The 7,597-nt window shown below is 36.0% G+C and overlaps 1 pseudogene; it reads right to left on the reverse strand.

Annotated features, from left to right (window-relative positions):
• Positions 1–6,146: 6,146 nt before the first annotated feature.
• Positions 6,147–6,247, reverse strand: LOC143386211 (U6 spliceosomal RNA; annotated as a pseudogene).
• Between the last annotated feature and the right edge of the window lie 1,350 nt (positions 6,248–7,597).

The raw sequence follows: 7,597 nt of genomic DNA on the forward strand, positions 1-7,597 counted from the left end.
TTTAAATTATATAATCAATGACGTTTGTGAATCTATAATGATGAAAAAAATTGTAATAAAAAGGGGACCCAGAGAAAGCAGCTTTAGCTCTCTCTCTCTGAAGATTGCTCAAACGGAACGACTCCTGTCTCATCATTTCACCGACGCCACCCCTCCTTCAGGACTCCCTGGACCCCAGCAGACTGGGTCACTTCAACCAGAGTTTAGTTTCTCGTAGTTCTGGAAGCAGAAAGCCCAATATCAACATGTTTGAAGGTTTGGTTTCTCCTGAGGTTTCTGTCCTTGACTGGCAGATGGATGACTTCTTCTATGTTCTCACATGGCCTTTCCTGTGTGTATAATTTTATGTTGTCCCTTCTTTTTAAGAACTTTGGCTCTATAAATAAGTGCCAAACTTTATGAAAGCTTTTAATCTTTCTTATGTCTTTAATGTCCTTAACTTCAAACATAGGCACATTGGTTCATATATATATATAATTTTTTTCCACTTAGCATATGAAAAGATGTCCAATGTCAATAATCATATGGCAAATGCACACCCAAATCACAAGGATATATTACCCTTATATGTTCTGAGGCAGATATAATTCTTTAAAATTGAAAATAAACATTGATGTACATCTGGAGAAATTGAAGAATTCATAAATTTCTGGAAAGAATATGATACATTTTTTTCTTCAAAAAACAAATTTCTGTTGAAAAAAGCAATTTAAAGTTTCTTAAGAAGTTAAGCATACAAGAAACTTCATGATCCCACGATTCTGCTCCTGGTATTTGTAATAAGTACTAAAACAAGCACAGGTACACATGCCCCTAAGAGCATTGAAAAACCAGCCTCCACCTCAGAGCAAAGCCTCTCCAAGGAAGGAATGACCTTTGTCCTTGGAAAGACCTACAGAGCACCCCTGGGCATATTCCCACCCTGCTAAGTTGTTTATCTATAAATAACAGGAGAGATCTGATGAGCCATGTGTCCCTGACTCAGTCAGGCTAGCAACCCCCTAGCAGTCACCAATCAGCATGAGACAGGAAAATACCTGGGATGCCAGATGACCCTCCAAGTAGTTTATGGTGTTGAGAAACCATGTAGTTCTGCATGAACACCCCTCTTGGCTTAAACCAATCAGTTCAAATGAATCCCCCTCTTGCAGTAACCAATCACCCTGTTATGCTCGAATTCGGGACCCCCAAAAGACCACCAGAGACCAAGATCGATGTAAACAGCAAAGAGGTGAACAAGTTGGGTAGGGATGATTGGTTACTACAAAAGGAGTATTCATTTGAACTGATTGGTTTAAGCCAAGAGGGGGTGTTCATTGCTGAATTACATGGTTTCCCAACATGTTATCAACCACCATAAACTACTGGGAGGGTCATCTGGCAACCCAGGTATTTCCCTATCTCATGCTGATTGGTGGCTGCTAGGGGGTTGCTATGGATCCCCACCTAGCCTGACTGAGTCCAGGACACCTGGTGCAGCAGATCTCTCCTGTTATTTGTTGATTAACCACTTAGCAGGGTGGGAATGTGCCTAGGAGTGCTCTGTGGGTCTTTCCAAGGACAAAGGTCATGTCCCTTCCTTGAACAGGCTTTGCTCTGAGGTAGAGGCTGGTTTTTCAACCCCTAACCAACTTATTCCTGCCAGTGAATGTGCTAATCATGTTTTAGAGTTGTTATTTGATTTTCCCGAGGTGTGTGATGATTTGCTAAGAGATGCTATGATTAATGTGAAGTCCCTGCCTTCTCCAAAAAATGTATAAAACTGCTGCAAACCCTGGGCTCGGGGCCTCTCAGCATCACCAGTTGCTGTTTCTGCACGTGGAGGACCAAGCTAGCTCGAAATAAACACCTCTTCGATCTTGGTGTCTGGTGGTCTTTTGGGGGCATAACAATATCATTCACAATAGCCAAAGGTAGAAACAGTCCAAATGCCCATCAACAGATGAATCAATGAACAAATTGTGGTACACACACACACACACACACACACACACAACCTCACACACACACCCTCACACAACATGTTACCATGTGAATATAGATATTGTACTGATACATGCTAATATATGTTGTACCATTAAAAAACTGTTAATTAAAAGAAATCAGGTATAAAAGGTCACATGTGTCTAACTATATTTACAGAACATATCCTAAAATCAGTAGAGAAAGAATGCAAATTAGGGTTACAAGGAACTCAGTGTAAAAGCAATAATGAAAAATAACTTAATAAGTTTGGACATCTATTTGAATTGATGGGGTATTTTGAGAGTAGATTGAGGTTGTAGTTTACAACATTGAAAATGTATTAAATTGTGCTAAATTTCTCACTTTGAAATGATTAAGTTTTTGTTATGCAAATTTCACTGAATAAATTATTAAATAAAGAAAGAAGGAGGGATTTTTCCCAATTAACTATATTTTGTAAAAAATAAGTGTTTAGAATAAAAGTCTTATGATAAATATCACTATGCACATACTCCTTCTGAATCTCTGGTCAAAACCAAGTAGTCTTATAAGTACTGAAAAGTAAAATGGGTGAATTGACATTCATAAAATGACTCAAACTCTTTAAAGAAATAACATTTATATCTCATTGTAAAAAAATCAATGCTTTTCAGAAATAAAAATGAGGAAATATCTCTAATCTCAGTGTAACAGGAGATTTGTATCATCATTCTCAATCAGAAAATATTCTCAGAAAGTAAAGGAGCTTATCTTCCATGTATTAGATGAAAATTGATTCTTAATCAATACTACAGTTGTGTATTTTTCATAAATGGGTCTCTTTGATACTGGAGCAAAGTGGCTCTTGATATGATTTACCTGGAAAGTATACACATGATATGCTTGTGTGTATATCTTATCTATCTCTATTTATCTATATGTATATGGCTGATGAAAAAGTATAGTTTTAAAATTGGCTACACACACACACACACACACACATATGGTGAAAAGCACATTTTTTTAAAATTAATTTTTATTGTAGGTTGTTCAAAACATTACATAGTTCTTGATATATCATATTTCACACTTTGATTCAAGTGGGATATGAGCTCCCATTTTTACCCCATATACAGATTGCAGAATAACATCAGTTGCACAACCATTGATTTACATATTGACATTCTGGTGTCTGTTGTATTCTGCTCCCTTTCCTATCCTCTACTATCCCCCCTCCCCCCTCCCCTCCCCTCTTCTCTCTCTACCCCCTCTACTGTAGTTCATTTCTCCCCCTTATATTTTTCCTCCTTTCCCCTCACTTCCTCTTGTATGTAATTTTGCATAACCCTGAGGGTCTCCTTCCATTTACATGCAATTTCCCTTCTCTCTCCCTTTCCCTCCCACCTTTCATCCCTGTTTAATGTTAATCTTCTTCTCATGCTCTTCGTCCCTACTCTGTTCTTAGTTACTCTCCTTATATCAAAGAAGACATTTGGCATTTGTTATTCAGGGATTGGCTAGCTTCACTTAGCATAATCTGCTCTAATGCCATCCATTTCCCTCCAAATCCTATGATTTTGTCATTTCTTAATGCAGAGAAATACTCCATTGTGTATAAATGCCACATTTTTTGTATCCATTCGTCTATTGAAGGGCATCTAGGTTGGTTCCACAGTCTTGCTATTGTGAATTGTGCTGCTATGAACATGGATGTAGCAGTGTCCCTATAGTGTGCTCTTTTTAGATCTTTAGGGAATAGACCGAGTAGGGGAATAGCTGGATCAAATGGTGGTTCCATTCCGAGCTTTCCAAGAAATCTTCATACTGCTTTCCAAATTGGCCGCACCAATTTGCAGTCCCACCAGCAATGTACAAGAGTACCCTTTTCCCCACATCCTCGCCAGCACTTGTTGTTGTTTGACTTCCTAATGGCTGCCAATCTTACTGGAGTGAGATAGTATCTTAGGGTGGTTTTGATTTGCATTTCTCTGACTGAAAAAGCACATTTTTAAAGTTATTAGTTTAAACTTATAATCATTTACTAAAATAAATAGCTTATTTTTGTGCCTTCTAAAAACTAATCATTTCCTGTGTGTTAGCTTTCTGTCACTGTGACAAAATACTTGAAATAATCAACTTACAAAAGAGAAAAGGTGTATTTTTTTTCATAGTTTCAGAGATTTTAGAGCATGATTGTTTGGCCCCATTGCCTTCATGCTCATAGATAGGTAGACATCCTGCTGAGAATTTACTAGTAATGAAGTCCTTTGCCTCATTGAGGGAAAAAAGCAAAAGGAAAGACAAAAGGGTGAGGGATCTCAATATCCCCATTCAATGGCATGTCCCCAATGACCTAACTTTCAAGAGGCCCAACCCAGTTCCACAACTTTCAATAATTTTAAACTGAAGTTCAAACCTTTATCATATGGATATTTGGAGAAAATTGCAGATTCTATAGCAGCTATGATGTGTGTCTCTTCATAATCAGGCAAATAGAAATAAAGACATCTCATTTGTATTCTAATCATCTATATTTTGGAAAAAATAAGTGTTTAGAATAAAATGTCGTATGATAAATATCACTATGTACTTACTGCTTCTGAATCTCTGGTAAAAATCAAATAGTCTTATAAGTACTGAAAAGTGAACTGGGTAAATTGGCATTCATAAAATGACTCAAACTCTTTACAGAAATAACATTTGTATCTCATTGTAAAAAAATCAATACTTTTCAGAAATAAAAATGAGGAAATATCTCTAATCTCAGTGTAACAGGAGATTAGAGGAATGTAAAAGGAATCATTCAAGGACATTGTCTAAATGTTTTCACATAGATCACTGTTTATATCCCACTGGATATGGTGTGGATGCATAAATCTGTGTAGTGGTAAAGGAACCCTAGTAGTATTACTATTATCATATCATGTCCCTAAATGCCTAAGAAAAAGTCAGGTATACAAATGTAAGTGGGTTGGCTTCAGAACAGGACTTTCTCATGGTACTGTGTTTATAAGTATATTCATGGGCTTCCCTCTTTCTGTGTGTATCTTATTCACCACAGCCCCAAGTGAGGAATTCCTAATGTTACCATTGTTACTAATATTTATTTGTAGGTTTGAGAATTGTTACATACAATTCTCTTTACCAGACCAAATAAGAGTCCAAAGTCCATACACTTTTTTTTTAGAGAGAGAGGGAGTGAGGGAGAGAGAGAGAATTTTAATATTTATTTTTTAGCTATCGGTGGACACAACATCTTTGTTTTGTATGTGGTGCTGAGGATCGAACCCAGGCCGCACGCATGCCAGGCGAGCGTGCTACCTCTTGAGCCACATCCCCAGCCCCCATACACTTTTTAAAACCTACAAAATAAAACACTAGATACTCGTACTACATTTTTTCCATATAATTATGACCTAATACTAGATATTTCATTAAGAGTAAAAACATAGGAAATGGTTTAGCTTATAATAATTACAAATAGTAAACAATGTTAAATATGAAAAATAAAGAAAATAACTCTGATAGTAGAGCAAGTTTTCTTTCTAGTCCACTCTCTAAGTTCTTGATTCTTCTCTCTAGGATGACATTCTTTCTCCATTGTGTATCATGACCCCTGACATGCAGGGGGAGGAGACAGTTGGATTCTTACCCTTAGCTTTCCATGGTCATATATCCGATAAACATTGGAAAGTTTGCCTTTTCTGAGATTGGTAGAGATTTCATAGCCCATTCCACATTGTTACAGTTTGGGCTTGGTGGTAGCTTTAAAATAAGCCAATTTACGACATTTTTGGCAATAACTTTTCCTGAAAAGCATATTCAAATTGTATATGATTTTAGTCTGTTGTAATATTTGTAAATAAATACAATGAAAGCTTTCATCTAGACAGATTTTTTCATTTTATTTCTTTTTAGTTATACATGAAAGTACAATCTATTTTGACATATTTATGCAAACATGCAATATATCTTATTCTAATAAGGATCCCAGTCTTGTGGATGTACAGTCACTGTGTTATAATCACATATAAACTTAGCAATCTTATGTTAGATTCATTCCATTTCTTTCCTATTTCTATTCCCATGCCTTTTTTGATTCTCCTTTGTCTAATCCACAGAACTTCTATTCTCCTCACACTTATTGTGAGTTAGCACATATCAGAGTAAACATTTGATGTTTGGTTTGGGGGGACTGATTAAAAAATATGGAACACTTCATCAATTTGAGTGTCATTCTTGTGAAGGGACCATGTTAATCTTCTATATAGTTCAAATTTTAGTATATATGCTGCCAAAGTAAGTGTTAGAAAGATTTTTAAAATTTGTGTAATCTCTTTCTTCTTCTAGACTCTGTGCTCTATGTGTTTTCCTTTTGATATAGTGGTCATATTTGGTATCCAGGTCATAATCTTTATATAGAAATACATATCATTTAAGATTGTGGCTAGGCAGACTCTCTCTCCCTGGTTGCAATTTGAGATGAAGGTGAAGTTTCATAATTTCCACCATGAAAGTTTTCACATATTTTGACAGTAGATTTCAGGATGAAAAGAATTGTTTACAAAGATGTGTGGACTTTCTCTCTTTTATTCCATCTACCCTAGGCATAAAACTTGCTATTATTTGCAAGACTGTTATGAAAAGCTTAAAAAGTCAACATAAAGCACATTTTGAAAATAATTTTCATTTTCCTTAATGTTACAAAGTTAACTGTGATATATCTTCTAGGGTAGAGCAAATGAACATTCACCAAAACCCACAGAAGCTCAATAGCTCTCCACTCTGTGGTCCATATATTTCTACTTGTCTCCACTTTATCAATTCTAAAGTGCAGACTTACTTTAGAAGAGGACTCCTGCTACCATACTTCATATCTGTGAATTTTGTGTTTGAATATGCAATCCAGTGCCATAGAAATAGTGGTTTCAAATCTAAAATTTTATATTACTCTGACAGTAATAAAGACACGTAGGCAATCAACTCAGCAATCAACCAAACTGTTCTCAATTTCTACTGCCTCATGTCCATTAAAGATCTCATCCCCATGGTCCAGAATAAAATGCCTGCCATCATGTTGGTTAATTTTGCAGCCATGTAGAACATGCAAAAATGCACATCATCTGCTCAGTGGGAGGTTTCTTGGAAGAAGTTGTTATTTTGCAGTTCAGTTTTTGTTCTCTGGCATATGCCACTCTTTGACTAAAAGTCAGATGACAGATATATTTTATTTCAGTTTGCCATAAGATCCACCAAAAATTAGGAGTTCCGTATGAAAGTTAGGGAAATAGGGGAGACACCTAGCAGTCTCTACATGCATGATTTAATTATTCTTTAAATCCACCATATTTTACAATCACTTTAACCACTATTGACATAACCTTTACATGGTATTAGGAAGCTGTATAGGGGCTTTGACCCTTTTGACTTGATGCTTCTTGGAATTTAGTTTTTTTGCTTGATAATTTTTATCCATCGTTGTACCCTCTTTTTTGTGATATTTCATGGATCTGACCTTAAATGAAAGAATAATAAAAATAAGTTGTCTTGGTTATTTAATTGTCAGACATTAAAGATAGATTGAATTGAAGAAAAACAAATTTTCCATGAACAAATGGAAACCAAACTACTTGACCAGATCTTTGCTGTTGTG

Source organism: Callospermophilus lateralis, unplaced genomic scaffold, assembly GCF_048772815.1.
Source record: "Callospermophilus lateralis isolate mCalLat2 unplaced genomic scaffold, mCalLat2.hap1 Scaffold_286, whole genome shotgun sequence".
NCBI lineage: Eukaryota > Metazoa > Chordata > Mammalia > Rodentia > Sciuridae > Callospermophilus > Callospermophilus lateralis.